Below are 15,864 nucleotides of genomic sequence, written 5' to 3'. Positions count from 1 at the left end.
AGGTACGTGGATGACAGGTGTATGGAGTGGTATGGTCGAGGTGCAGATCAGTGGGACTAGGCAGAAAAATGGTTCAGCACAGCCAAGAAGGGGTAAAAGGCCTGTTTCTGTGCTGTAATGTTCTATGGTTCAATGAGTTACTGAGCATGCTTGGAGTCACGAAGTCCTTATCACCCGCAGGGTGATCCCCAGCCTGAGAGGTTTAATCGGACCTTGCTAGACATGCTCAGAACCTTGGAGGTCAGCAGGAAGAGCAGGTAGAATCAACATATTGGACATCTGGCCCACTACTACAACAGTACCTGAAATGAAGCTACTGGGTACTCGCTATAGTATCTGATGTTTGGGCACGAGGCGAGGTTGCTCATTGACCTTTGTTTTGGGATGGAGAAGGACGACTGACCTCCGAAGACTTATCTGAAGTATGTGTCTGACATGAGAAGGTGTTACACGAGCAAGGCGGTGGACGAACCCAAGTGCAGAACACGGGTGCAGAGGCAGAGTTGGGAGGCATTCTTGATGTAACAAGCATGGAACAATGAAACAAGGTTACTTATACCAGAGTGAACTATGAACTGGCAGCTCCTTGTTGCGAGTATTAGACAGAGCGCTGCAGGATTGATAACACTTTCAACCTTGAATGGTCCCAGGAAGCGAGGGGAGAGTTTCCTATGTTCATTCTTGAGCGGGATGTCCTTGGAGGAAAGCCACACCATCTGCCCCGGTTGGTACTCAGGCACTATTGCCTGAGACTATTACTCAGACTCCGGTGCTGGTCGGCCGTCTTCATATTGCATTTTGCTGATCTAAGAAGGGCCATGCGTGTCTCCTGCGAAACGTTCAGGCACCGATCGATATGGTCCTGAACCGATGGTACTGCAGTCTCCTCTTCTTGTGCGGGGAACAGCGGGGGTTAGCACCACAGGGAACAGTCGAATGGAGACCTTCCAATGGCAGAGCTCACCAGAGAGTTGAGGGCGTACTCAACCTACGGGAGGTGGTCGCTCCAGATCGACGGGTTGTTTGACATTACACAACGTAGCGTCACCTCCAGGTCTTAGTTGATCCGTTCCGTCTGCCCGTTCGTCTGGGGGTGGAAGCAGGATGACAGGCTGACCGATGCACCTAAGGCTTGACAGAAGGCCTTCCATATCTGTGAGATGAACTGGGGACCACGATCGGAGACAATATATGTGGGGATTCCGTGGGGGCGTAAGACGTGGCAGACGAGAAGATCAGCAGTTTGTTGAAGAAGGGAGTTTAGGAAGGGCTACGAAGAGCACCGCCTTGGAGAACCGGTCTACCAAAGTGAGTACGGTGATGTTCCCATGTGAAGGGGGTAGACCGGTGACGCAGTCCAGGGTGATGTAGTCCAGGGTGATGTGTGACCAGGGACAACCAGGGATAGATAGAGGACAAAGTAACCCTGCAGGTGGCCGATGAGAGGCTTTTCCCCCGGGCACAGATGGAAATGCCGAGACATGGGAACGGGTATCCGCCTCCGTGAATGGTCACCAAAAGTGTCTTTTCAGGAGCGCTAGGGTCCAAGCATTTCCAGGATGGCAGGTGAACCAAGACGTGTGCCCCCATTGGAGAACCTGAGGCCTGACGGAAACGGGCACGTACAGGCGATCGCTGGGGTCGGGGTCATCCCGTTGGGCTTCTTTTACTTTGGACTGGATCTCCCAAGTGAGAGTGGCGACCACGTAGGACGGTGGGAGGATAGTCCCTGGACTGGAAGTGTCCTCCTTGGAGTCGTATTGGTGGGAGAGCGCGTCCGGCTTCCCGTTCTTGGACCCCGGTCTGTAATGGAAAACTTGACAGTCCAAAAAATAACGCCAACAGGCCTGGGGCCAGAGTTCAAACATTTGGCAATCTGAATATACCCCAGGTTTTTATGATCAGTCCATACTACAAACTGTTGTTCTGCCCCCTCCAGCCAGTGCCTCCATTCTTCCAATGCTAGTTTGACCGCCAGGAGTTCCCGATTTCCCACGTCGTAATTCCACTCGGTGGGGGACAGTCAATGAAAATAGAAGGTACAGGGGTGAAGCTTTTCATCCGAACTTGATCGTTGGGACAGGAATGCTCCTATCCTAGAGTCAGAGGCGTCCACCTCAACAATGAATTGACGGGCTGGGTCCGGATGGACCAGGATGGGAGCGGTGGTGAAACACCTCTTCAGGTCAGTGAACACTGAGTCAGCTTCGGAGTCTCAACAGAATGGGGTAGTAGGTGAGGTAAAGGGGCCGCCACTCGACTGTAGTCTCTGATAAATCTGCGGTAGAAGTTTGCAAACCCTACGAATCATTGAAGTTCTTTATGAGTCGTGGGCCTCCAGTAGGTAGCCCTGACTGGCGAGGGCCTGTTGTACGGGATCCGTGTCCACTGGGTTCATTATGGCCAGTTCATTCTGTTACATGAGCAAGGCAGTGGACAAACCCAAGTGCAGAACACGGGGGCGGAGGCAGAGTCAGGAGGCATTCTTGATGTAGCGAGTGTGGAATCGGTATCCAGGAGCAATGCTAGACTTAGAACTGGCAGTCCTTAGAAACATGAAACAGGGTTACTCACACCAGAATCAACCACAAACCAGCAGCTCCTTGTTGTGATCACAGGATTTTTATCTGCAATTGCTGATGGAAAGCAAGTGTTTGTAGTTTGTGGAACCTGGGAATGATTGGAAACTAAACAAGGTGATTGAGGCTCAATTCCTGAGGTAAATAGCCAAGCGGGCGATTGTCAGAAGGGACTATGACAGAAGGGAGCTGAAAAGGGCTTATGAATTAGCTGGGGTCCTGGCTGCCAAGCAGAATCAAAGAAATAAGAGGAGGTATCATCAAAAGGTTAGGATCTCCCAACTCATGCCGGGAGACCGAGTCCTCACAAAGAATTTGGGGCTACTGTAGTGGAGAGCCAGATGCCAAATGTACCAGTTTTCCAGGTGAAACCAGAGGATGGGAATGGGCTGGTCAAGATTCTCCATTGGAACCACCTTGTGCCCCTGGGATAAGAGATGTGTGTTGACCCAGAGCCCAACCTGGAGCCTACACAGAGTAAGAGGACTCTGTGGTATCGCTGGGTGACTGAAAAGCCAATAACAGGAGAGATTAGACTGGCCCCCACCGCTAATGGGGTACAGACTTGGAGGATGAGGAAATAGGGGTGTGGTATATGCCGCATTTGCTAACTCCCCACTGATTGAAAAAGAGATTCCCAACCCTTCTCCCATTGAGTCAGGTGAAATCTGGGGGGGGGGGAGGGGGGGGAGGGTCTATCCGTGGACCCCTGGGGGGTTGAGCGGGACCCCACAAGGAATGAAGTGGGGCTCGGCCAAGGGACAGAGGAGTCTGAGTCGCAGGAGGGCACGAGGAATAGACCGCAGAAGGCCTCTCCAGGTAGACCAGAAGTACCCCCAGTACTGAAGAGGTATGTGAGGGGGTAGGGAGGTCTTAAAGAATCAGGAGGCCTCCGGATAGGCTGGCCTATGTAGCACCAGGGAGCAGAGCGGTGCCCCTACCGCTTTGGGGAGCTGTGTCACTGCCTTTTGCAGCCAGGTTCGACTTTGTGTTTTGCAGGAAGGAAATGAATAAATTTGGTGGGGGGAGCGTGTAATGTCCTGGGAAAGGTTTCACTGCTAATGTAATGGTTGTTCTGTAGCAGCAGTGTTTGGGCTATGACTAGAGTTAATGGCTTTGGAATATGCACTGTCCATAGAAGGGAATGTTTTCTCTTGTGCCTGTGAGCGAGCGGTTCACGGTCTTTTGTTCACTGGAAGATGGAGAGAGAAGATGCCAAAATGAAGAGGTTGTAGACTGCAGGATGAAGTGGACTTGGAATGTGCTGGGAGTCGATGATGCCCGGGGGAAATCAGTGGAGGACTGATAGACAGGAAACCGTGAGCTCCAATGTGCACATTAGACTGTTACATTAAAATGGGCCCTTTTCCTTTACTAACCCTCTAGTCAAATTAAAAATTGTAAAGCTAAATCGTTTTATTGTATATGGTGTACTGTCTGTTATTTCCTGATATTGATTGGTAACAGAGGAACACATCACGCAGCATCCACACAAACAGGAGGTTTTGACCTTCGATGCAGGATTGAACATTTCTAGACTGGCATAGAAAGGGCATTAGATAGATAGATAGATAGATAGATACTTTATTCATCCCCATGGGGAAATTCAACTTTTTTTCCAATGTCCCATACACTTGTTGTAGCAAAACTAATTACATACAATACTTAACTCAGTAAAAAAATATGATATGCATCTAAATCACTATCTCAAAAAGCATTAATAATAGCTTTTAAAAAGTTCTTAAGTCCTGGCGGTAGAATTGTAAAGCCTAATGGCATTGGGGAGTATTGACCTCTTCATCCTGTCTGAGGAGCATTGCATCGATAGTAACCTGTCGCTGAAACTGCTTCTCTGTCTCTGGATGGTGCTATGTAGAGGATGTTCAGAGTTATCCATAATTGACCGTAGCCTACTCAGCGCCCTTCGCTCAGCTACCGATGTTAAACTCTCCAGTACTTTGCCCACGACAGAGCCCGCCTTCCTTACCAGCTTATTAAGACGTGAGGCATCCCTCTTCTTAATGCTTCCTCCCCAACACGCCACCACAAAGAAGAGGGCGCTCTCCACAACTGACCGATAGAACATCTTCAGCATCTCACTACAGACATTGAATGACGCCAACCTTCTTAGGAAGTACAGTCGACTCTGTGCCTTCCTGCACAAGGCATCTGTGTTGGCAGTCCAGTCTAGCTTCTCGTCTAACTGTACTCCCAGATACTTGTAGGTCTTAACCTGCTCCACACATTCTCCATTAATGATCACTGGCTCCATATGAGGCCTAGATCTCCTAAAGTCTACCACCATCTCCTTGGTCTTGGTGATATTGAGACGCAGGTAGTTAGAGTTGCACCATATCACAAAGTCCTGTATCAGTTTCCTATACTCCTCCTCCTGTCCATTCCTGACACACCCCACTATGGCCGTGTCATCAGCGAACTTCTGCACATGGCAGGACTCCGAGTTATATTGGAAGTCTGATGTGTACAGGGTGAACAGGACCGGAGAGAGTACAGTTCCCTGCGGCGTTCCTGTGCTGCTGACCACCGTGTCAGACCTACAGTCTCTCAACCGCACATACTGAGGTCTATCTGTCAAGTAGTCCACTATCCAATCCACCATGTGAGAGTCTACTCCCATCTCCGTTAGTTTGTGCCTTAAGATCTTGGGCTGGATGGTGTTAAAGGCACTAGAGAAGTCAAGGAATGTAATCCTCACAGCACAACTGACCCCCTCTAGGTGAGAGAGTGATTTGTGCAGCAAATACGTGATAGCATCCTCCACTCCCACCTTCTCCTTATATGCAAACTGAAGAGGATCCTGGGCATGCCTGGTTTGTGGCCTCAGATTCTGTATTATCAGCCGCTCCATGGTCTTCATAACGTGCGACGTCAAGGCAACAGGTCTGAAGTCATTCAACTCCTTTGGTTGTGGTTTCTTCGGTACCGGGACAATACAGGATGTTTTCCACTGTCTGGGTACTCTTCTCTGCTCCAGGCTCATGTTGAAGATGCGCTGTAGTGGTTCTCCCAGCTCAGTCGCACAGGCCCTCAGTAATCGTGGGGAAACTCCATCCGGTCCAGCCGCCTTGCTGGTACAGATCTTCCTCAGTTGACCTTCCACCTGTGCAGCCGGTGTTTTGAAGATCTTTTCATAGATAAGCGCTTTGCAACTATAGAACAATTCTCTGTAAAGTTTGGCCTACCCAACACTCATTTCTTTAGATATCTCCAAATTAGACATTTTATCAACCCTTTAATACCAAACTTTCCTGAGGTACCCGTTAAAAATGTTTTGGATTTGCTTCTTCATGTGAATCCATTAGGTAAAGGTTTAATTTCTACCATTCCAGATATGTTAACGATGTTGAAGCGAGCTCCTTTCAACAAAATTAAAACTGCCTGGGAGCACGATTTAAGTTTTTCTTTGTCTGATGAGGTTTGGGATTCAATTCTCAAGTCAGTTAATTCAACTTCTTTATGTGCTCGCCACTGCTTTTTGCAGTTCAAGGCGATACACAGGGCTCATATCTAAAACAAAATTGTCACGGTTCTATCCTGATATTAATCCCTGCTGTGATAAGTGCAAAGGGGGCAAGGCCTCTCTTATTCATATATATTGGGCTTGTCCTAGCTTGGAGAAATTCTGGAGTGATTTTTTAAAAACTTTATCTCACATACTTAATTGTTATTTGGAACCTAACTCTCTGATTGCTCCTTTTGGTACTTCGGGAGAAGTTAACATGCATTTAACTCCGACTAAGCGTCGTACATTGTCTTTTGCCTCTCTTTTGACCAGACGTGCAGTCCTTCTTAGGTGGAGAGATGCTGCCCCACCCACACATGCTTAATAGCTGAGAGATGTTATGTTCTACTTAAACCTTGAAAAGATTCATTATTCACTCTTTAATTCAGATTTAAAGTTCCAAAAGGTGTGTGGACCTTTTCTTGAATATTTTCATAATTCCCATTTAGATTAATGGTGCATCCCTTCCATTTTTGTTTTGCATTTAAATCCCTTACTTTCAGCTTCATATGGTTAAGATTTATGTTTTTTTTTGATGTGTAAACATATTATAGGTTAGGTAGTAGTCAATGGACCTTTTTATAAATACAGTTCTGTGGTCATATAGTTCTGATTAACTTTTTTATATACCGTAAGGTTGCCTTGGAGTTGGGTAGTGGGAGGGTGGGGTGCTAACTAACTTTATACGATTCTACTATGGGTGATTTGCTTAATTGTTATGAATTGTATTTTGATACATTTGTTTTGCACTGTATAAACCTCTATTGATTTTTTGTTTTGTTGCATTGTAAAAACACATAAAAAATTAATTTAAAAAAAACAAACAAGAGGTGTTGCATCTCAGATTTCACGTTTGCTGGGGCCAGAGACTGTCTTCCCAAGACTAATGCGGCCAGCCGAACCGGAGTGTTACAATTCATTGTGGGTGTCTAGAGTGTGGATGTGAAGATGGATGTATTTGAAAATTATATGTAATTCAAAATGGAGCTTTCTGGATACATTATAACTACAGAATTGTCCTGCTGTTACATTTCATAGTCACAAGGGCTTTACCTGTGATGGACTGGCCTGTATCCAGGACTTTTTGTAGGCTTTTCCATTCAAAGGGTTTCCATACCAGTCCGTGATACAACTCACACTCTCCTCCCACTGGTTCCCGTCCCCCACTACTCCCCTCTGCCCTCCGCACCTCCCTCCCTTTAGTTCATGCTCCACCTTCATTATCTTCAGCCTTTTGTCACTCCCACCCTCACCTACAACCTTCCAGCACTATCCATTCCCCATCTGCCTGTAAACCCGCTCACCTGGAGGCCCCTATCACCAGACAGCACTTGCTCTACCCCTCCCCTCGCCTCTTTACACCGGTCACCTCCCCTCTGTCTTTCACTCCACGGGAAGCGTCTCAACTTCAAACGTCACTTCGCCATTTCCACTCGAGATAGAGCGTATTCTAAGCGCAGGGGCGTTTGGGTAACTGACATCTCCATTTCATCATTTGTAAAACAATCGCAACTTACATTAAACATTGCTTTCTTTTTTAAACATCACAACATGTGACCATCAAATGGCAAATTCGCTCCCAATATTCCCCGAGACTTCAGAAATACCGGACGGAAGAATAATTTATACGGCAATGACTGGTAAACATCACCGTTCGGCGCAGCCGTAAACCTGTTGCGCTTTTGTTCCCAAAATTTTCTGTTTTCAATCATAAAACTTATAACCTTCACAAGTTTACAGCATTTCTGAAACATCCACTTTAATTTGGCAAAGTTTTGGTATTTTTAGGTCTCCGCCACTAAAAATAAAGTTGACCGATGGTAGAGCAAGTCCTATGATGGATCTACGCCAATACCAATGAAGATAAAAGGGTGGTGGGGATGGCGAAACGCGCGCTCCTCCAAGCAACCAATAGCGACAGGCGGTCTGAATGATTCTCTAATCCTGTGAATGACGGGTGGGAGGACCGAAGGTCCTTTTAACCAATAGCGGTAAGAATAGAAACAGGAAAGCGGGACAATGGTTCACTGTATCTGCCTGACTTTTACTCTGCTGACTCCTTTATAGGTTTCTGAGGCTTTTATGGCGGTGAGCAAACAGTTTTAAGGTGCATAACCGCCCCTTCTGAACGTATCTTGACCCACGTATTTCATTTCACCCCATATTTCTATTTGTATCAATTTTTATTTAAAAAGACCTGTGCTCTGAAGTAACTGCACTATTATTTCAATCAATAATCCTGTGATCCTTTCTGCAAAATGCTGATAATGTTAAATAGAATTTAATTCTGTGATAACTTTAAAATTGACCATTCTCTCTCTTGATTATATCTTGATGATTACAATATTCACACCTCCCATTGTTATGTTTCTTCATGAAAAACAATTTATTTTAAACCTTTGTGCTCAAACCTCAGTCTCAATATTATCACCTCCTCCCTCCTGCTCTTCCCTGCATTCCTCAACCATCCCACTTCTCTCTGGATACTATTTTGAGTTGAAATAAGGTTTGTATTTTGCCCCATACAATGTCTTTTCTTGCCTCTGAATGTAAATCTTGTAGGCTCCCAATTGTTGTGCTTGAATCAGACAATATTACAACTCTCATCAGTCTCACTTCCTCCACCCACTGGAAAACGAATAGTCCAGTTGTCATTTCAGCTGAGAAATCATCATTTATCCTCACCTGCTTTTTCATGTTAAAATCAGGCACCATCAATCCTACCCTAATCTACTATTACCATTCTTGAAGCATCTGTGTACATTTGTAAATACCCATAATAATTATTATTTACATACTATCCTTTTTTTATTCATTTATTAATTTTTTAGAAAATTACAAAGAATAAATGTGATGATAAAATAGTAAGAAAGGAAAATAATATTAATCCTCCCCCCTCCCCTTAACCGTCCCCTCTTAACCCTTATCTAAAGAAAGAAAAAAAAAGAAAGGAAGAAGAGAAAGTTTGCCTGGATATCGGAGGATCCCCACATGCTCCATGGAGTTCAAAATAATTTTAATATTTAGTTTTACTTTCCCCAATTACTTCATAATTTTATCTTCAAAGGACCCATGTATTTAATCCTATCTTTTATAGGTATGGGAGTCAAATTTTCAAAAATATCATATTCATTTCTTAGATTATATGTAATTTTTTCAAGTGGAATACAACTATATATTTCATTATTCCAACGATCCATAGTTAAATATAAATCAGATTTCCAAGTAACTGCGATAACTTTTTTGGCTACAGCCAATGCAATTTTTATAATTTTTTTCTGAGACTTATTCAATTTAAGTTTCGGTATTGTCCCTTCAATATCTCCTAATAAAAATAATATAGGACTATGTGCGAGTTGTAGTCTAGTAATTTGTTCCAATAAAAGTCTTAGATTTATCCAAAATGGTTGAATTTTAAAACAAGACCAAGTAGAATATAAAAAAGTACCAATTTCTTGATTACATCGAAAACATTGGTCAGACATATTTGAATTTAATCTATTTTCTGTGGTGTTATATATAATTGATGTAAAAATTATATTGAATTATTCTGTCGAACATTTATTGTATTTATCATACTATCAGACCATAATCTTGACCAGCTTTTTCCGTCAATTTTAACATTCAAATCAAATTCCCATTTTTGTCTTGATTTATGAATTCCTGACTTAATTGTCTGTTTTTGAATCAAATTGTACATACAAGATGTAATTTTTAAAATTTTTCCTTTTTGAATTAATATTTCTATTTCACTAGGTTTTGGCATCAACATTATCTGACCCAGCTTTTCTCGTAAATAAGCCTTTAATTGAAAATAACAGAAAAGAGTGTTGTTTGATATTTTATATTTATTTTTTAATTGATCAAATGACATCAATATACCTCCTTCAAAACAATCACCTATATATTCAATCCCCTTTTGGAACCAATTATGTAAAAGTTTATTATCCATTGTAAAAGGAATAAGCCTATTTTGAATTAAAGTTCTTTTTGCTAATAAAGATTTCTTTATCTCATCGTCCATATTTACCTTATTCCATAAATCAATCAAGTGTCTTAATATAGGAGATTCTTTTTTTTCCCGTATCCATTTGGATTCCCATTTATATATAAAATCTTCTGGTATGTTTTCTCCTATCTTATCTAATTCTACTCTAATCCATGCCGGTTTTTCTTCATCAAAAAAAGATGCAATAAATCTAAGCTGATTTGCTTTATAATAATTCTTAAAATTTGGAAGTTGTCACCCTCCTAAATCAAATTTACATGTCAATTTTTCCAATGATATTCATGACATCTTTCCTTTCCAAAGAAATTTCCTTACATATTTATTCAGTTCTTGAAAAAACTTCTGAGGTAATTGTATTGGTAAAGTTTGGAATAAATATTGCAATCTAGGAAATATATTCATTTTTACAGCATTAACTCTACCTATTAATGTTATTGGTAACAGCATCCATTTATCAAGATCCTCTTTTTTTTAATAATGGCAAATAATTTTGTTTAATATAAATTTTTTACATCATTATCAACTCTAATACCTAAATTTTTATCCCATTTATTGACCATCGAAATTGAGTTACTAATCGACATTGATTATAATTTCCTTTGGTAAGGGGTAAAATTTCACTTTTATCCCAATTTACTTTATACCCTGATACTTTCCCATATTTTTCCAATCTAAAAGATAATCTTTGCAAAGATTGCAATGGGTTTGTTAAATAAATCAAAACATCATCAGCAAATAAATTAATTTTATATTCTTCTTGATTAACTCTAAAGCCCCCAATGTCTGAATCTGTTCTAATTAATTCAGCTAATAGTTCTATTGCCAATACAAATAAAGCAGGTGATAATGGGCAGCCTTGTCTAGTTGACCTCGTTAAGCAAAATGGTGTTGAAATCTGACCATTTGTAACTACTTTAGCTTGAGGATTAGTATTTAAGGTTTTAATCTATTGTATAAAAGATTTTCCTAACTCATATTTTTCCAATACCTTAAATAAAAAATCCCATTCCAATCTATCAAATGCTTTTTCTGCATCCAAAGCAACTGCCACACTCATTTCCTCTCTTTTTTGTGCCAAATGAATTATACTAAGTAACCGGGTTATATTATCCATTGATTGTCTGTTTTTAATAAAACCTGTTTGATCCATATGTATTAATTTTGGTAAATATTTAGATATTCTATTAGATAAAATTTTTGCTATTATTTTATAATCTGTATTGAACAAAGAAATAGGCCTACATGATGTTGGTTTTAAAGGATCTCTATCTTTTTTTGGCAATACAGTTTATATTTGTATCAATTTTTATTAAAAAAGACCTGTGCTCTGAAGTAACTGAATTACTATTTCAAGCAATAATCCTGTGATCCTTTCTGCAAAATGCTGATAATGTTAAATGGAATTTTATTCTGTGATAGCTTTAAAATCGACCATTCCCTCTCTTGATTATATCTTGTTGATTACAATATTCACACCTCCCATTGTTATGTTTCTTCATGAAAAACAATTTATTTTAAACCTTTGTGCTCAAACCTCAGTCTCAATATTATCACCTCCTCCCCCCTGCTCTTTCCTGCATTCCTCAACCACCCCACTTCTCTCTGGATACTATTTTGAGTTGAAATAAGGTTTGTATTTTCCCCACATACAATGTCTTTTCTTGCCTCTGAATGTAAATCTTGTAGGCTCCCAATTGTTGTGCTTGAATCAGACAATATTACAACTCTCATCAGTCTCACTTCCTCCACCCACTGTAAAACGAATAGTCCAGTTGTCATTTCAGCTGAGAAATCATCATTTATCCTCACCTGCTTTTTCATGTTAAAATCAGGCACCACCAATCCTACCCCTAATCTACTATTAACATTCTTGACGCATCTGTGTACATCTGTAAATACCCATAATAATTATTATTTACATACTATTCAACAATACCTTGATTTAGAATCACTTCTTTATTTTTCTGTCCCTTTTGTAATAATTTAGGATCCACCTCTGGTGCTTCACACAATCATGGAGACAGCCCAGGAAAAGGCTCTGTATCACTCGCTGATTTATTACTAATTCCTGTCCCGTTCTGCTTTCCCTTCAATAGTCCGTGCAAAACTTCAGAATTTCCTTTTCCCAGCATGGGTCTAAAAGCTGTTTACTTGGATGATGTTCTCCAGGCCCTTGTAGGTTTACCCAATAAGTTAACACAAGCTGTGTTCTGCTCAGTACCAGAGGTGTCTCCCCCAACTCCACCTTTGAATTACATCCAGTTTATTGAGCACACAGTGTGATGCTGATCCATATACCATACTTCCATAGTCCAGTATTGATCTTATTAATCCTGTATATATTGCTTTCTAGGATTTCCTATCAGCTCCCCATTCCTTTTTTGTTAAACACCTCATAACATTTAGCACTTCCTTACTTTTGGTTATTATTTCTTTAATATGTGTTGACCATGTGAGTTTTTTATCAAACCAAATTCTTAAAAATTTAAAGGAATCCACAGTTTCTATTCTAATCGATAATCAATTAAATGGAGTGATGAGGTTGAGGATCGAGTTGTTGGTTTACAAACAGAAGCAGTGTGTAGTGAGACTGAGAGCAAGCAGAGGCTGATGACGGCAAAGCTGCAGTCAATGGGATGAGTTGCAGTGTAAAAAGGGGGTCAGAAATCAAAAAGGGTGTTGAATACCGGATTGAAAGTGTTATCTTTGAATTCACTCAGTATACAGAATAAGGCAGATTAACTTGTAATGCAGCTACAGATTAGCATGTATGACATTGTGGGCATCACTGAATCATGGCTGAAAGAGAATTATAACTGGGAGCTTGACATCCAAGGACACACATTGTATCGATACGGTAGGCTGAGGGCATGGTGTGGCTGTGTTAGTAAAAAAAATAAATCAAATAATTAGAAAGAGGTGACACAGGATTGGAAGATGCAGTATTGTTCTGTGTACAGCTAAGAGACTGCAAGGGTTAAAGACCCATTTGGGAGATATATCCAGACCTGCAAACAGCAGTAAAAACGTGGTCCACAAATTACAACGGGAGATCGAAAATGTATGTCAAAAGTGCAATGTTAAGATAGTCATCAGGAATTTCAGTATACAGGTAGATTGAGAAGGGTTGCACCTGAACTGGAGGGGAACCAATATCCTGGCTTTGCTGATGCTACTTGGGAGAATTTAACCTAGTTTTGCACAATGTGAGAACCAGAGCCCCAGGATAGCATGGGAAGGATCGGACCTTAAGTTAGATGTCAGTGAAGGTATTGAAAGGCAAAACAGAAACAACAGGCATGATGGGTCGGATAGTTTGAAGTGTGTATATTTTAATGCTGGGAGTATTATGGGTAAGGGTGCTGAAATGAGAGCATGGATCAGTACACGGAACTACGATGTTGTAGCCATTACTAAAATTTGGTTGAGAGAGCGGCAGGAATGGGTGATTAATGTACCAGGTTTTTGAAGTTTTAGAAAAGATAGAGGAGGAGATAAAAGGGGGGTGGAGGTTTGTATTACTAATCAGGGACAATGTCACAGCTGCACTCAGAGGAGACATAATGCAGAGGTCAGAAACTGAGTCCATTTGGGTGAAACTCAGGAATAGGCAGAGTGCAATCACTCTGATGGGATACAACTAGGGGACATAACCTCAAGATTTTGGGAGGTAAATTTAGGATGGAGGTGAGGAGGAACTGCTTTTCCCAGAGAGTGGTGAATCTGTGGAATCCTCTGCCCATTGAAGCAGTGGAGGCTACTTCAAAAGATATATTTATGACAAGTTGGATAGATTTTTTGCATAGTAGGGGAATTAAGGGTTATGTGGAAAAGGCATGTTGGTAGAGATGAGTCCATCGCCAGATCAGCCGTGATCTTATTGTATGGCGGAGCAGGCTCGACGGGCCAGATGGCCTACTCCTGCTCCTATGTCGTATGTAGTAAAGACCCCCTAATAGCCACCAGGACATTGAAGAACAGATTTGTAATCTGATTAAGGAAATGTGTAAAAATAATGGGGTTGTTGTCATGGGGAATTTAAAATTCCGGAATATAAACTGGGACCTTCTTAGTTTGAGGGGTTCAGATGGGGCTGAATTTGTTCAGTGCATCCAGGAAGATCTCCTAAATCAATATGTGCATGGTCCAATGAAAGGAGGGCCATTCTGTACCTGGTGCTGGGTCATGAGCCTGACCAGGTGATGGACTTTTCAGTGGATGAACAGTGACCACAACTCCTAATCTTTCAGCCTACTGTGCTATTCCATGCCCTCACTTCAGGAAGTCAGATCACCTGGCTGTACTTCTCCTTCCTGAGTATAGGCAGAGACTGAAGACTGCAGCAGCAGTAGTGAGGAGCAAGAAGGTATGAACAAGGGAAGCTCAGGAGTGCTTACAGGACTGCTTTGAATCAGTGGTCTGGACCATATTCAGGGATTCATCTCCGAATCTGGATGAGTATTCTGCAATTATTACCAACATCATTAAAACCTGTGTGGATGAGTGTGTGCCTACAGAGATTTGCTGTACATTCCCAAACCAAAAGACGTGGATGAACTGGAGGTGCTCTTCTGCTGAAGCCTAGATCAGTGGCATTCAAGGCTGGCAACCCAGATCTGTACAGATATGACTTGCAGAGGACTATTTCAAGGGCGAAGAGTCAATTTTGAACGCAGTTGGAGGCAGCATCAGATTACAACAACTCTGGAAGTGTTTGTAAGACATTACTTCCTACAAAGCTAAACCCAATAGCATGAATAGCAGTGATGCTTCACCACCAGAAGAACTCAACATCTTCTATGCCCACTTTGAAAGGGAGAATATAACTACAGCTACGAAGATCCCTGCTGCACCCGGTGACCCTGTGATCTCTGTCTCGGACTCGATGTTAGCCTGTCTTTAAAGGGAGTGGGAGTCTCAAGATGGCGCTTATGGAGTAAACCGCTTTTAGGCTTTGCTCCAAACCTTTTACGTCTTTTTAACCTACAAACACCCCTTAAATGATCTTTTTATACTTATTCTAAAGGGGTCTAAACATACAGAATTTTTCTTTTTAACTATTTGAATTATTTTCAACTTGCTGAAATGTCTAAAGCAAAAGAATCGAAACAGACGAAAGAACCGATAACTTTAGAAACAATTGTGAAGCTTATAGAAGACAAATTTGAAGGACTGGAGAAAAAAATAACCGTAAAGCTTTTTGAGTTTGATGAGCGTTTAAAGTCATTCGAAGAAAAACTCCAAACACTTACACTGGAGTCACAAAAACAACAAGCAAGTATTTTGGCTCTGGAAGATGCCGCTCGCAAGAAAGATCGTATAATTGAAACTTCACAACAAGAGCAAACTTCGACTTCTCAACAGATGGATCGTTATAAATTTAAAATTACTGATCTGGAAAATAGCTCTCGAAGACAAAATCTTCGGTTAATTGGGATTCCGGAAAAATATGAGAGCGGTGATCTTACCGTTTTCTTCTCTAAATTTCTAATGGATGTCTTTGGTCCAGATGTACTGGACTCTCTTCCGATAATCGACCGTGCACACCGTGTCTCCCATTTTCGGTCTGATTCAAGTTTGAAACCACGACATGTAATTCTCCGGATCCATTACCCTCATACCAAAGAGCGTCTGATTCAGGCGTCCTGAAAAAAGGGTATGATCAGTTTTCAAGAGTTTAAATTTCGTATTCTGGAAGATTATAGCCCTGAAATCTTAAGGGCAAGAATGGCTTTTAGATCAGTTATGTCGAA

At 41.6% G+C, this 15,864-nt stretch overlaps 1 long non-coding RNA gene across 1 annotated transcript in view; it reads right to left on the bottom strand.

Moving 5' to 3' along the window:
* Nucleotides 1-15,864, bottom strand: part of LOC140716633 (uncharacterized) — a 98,968-nt gene that overhangs the window by 65,319 nt on the left and 17,785 nt on the right. Inside the window, exon 2 of the long non-coding RNA XR_012096336.1 lies at nucleotides 15,580-15,756. This is a non-coding gene — a long non-coding RNA (uncharacterized lncRNA). The remainder of the gene's footprint in view (nucleotides 1-15,579; nucleotides 15,757-15,864) is intronic.

The sequence above is a fragment of the Hemitrygon akajei genome, chromosome 25, assembly GCF_048418815.1.
Source record: "Hemitrygon akajei chromosome 25, sHemAka1.3, whole genome shotgun sequence".
NCBI lineage: Eukaryota > Metazoa > Chordata > Chondrichthyes > Myliobatiformes > Dasyatidae > Hemitrygon > Hemitrygon akajei.
Note: the sequence above shows the minus strand (reverse complement) of the source record. Positions and strands in the feature narration are given on the sequence as shown.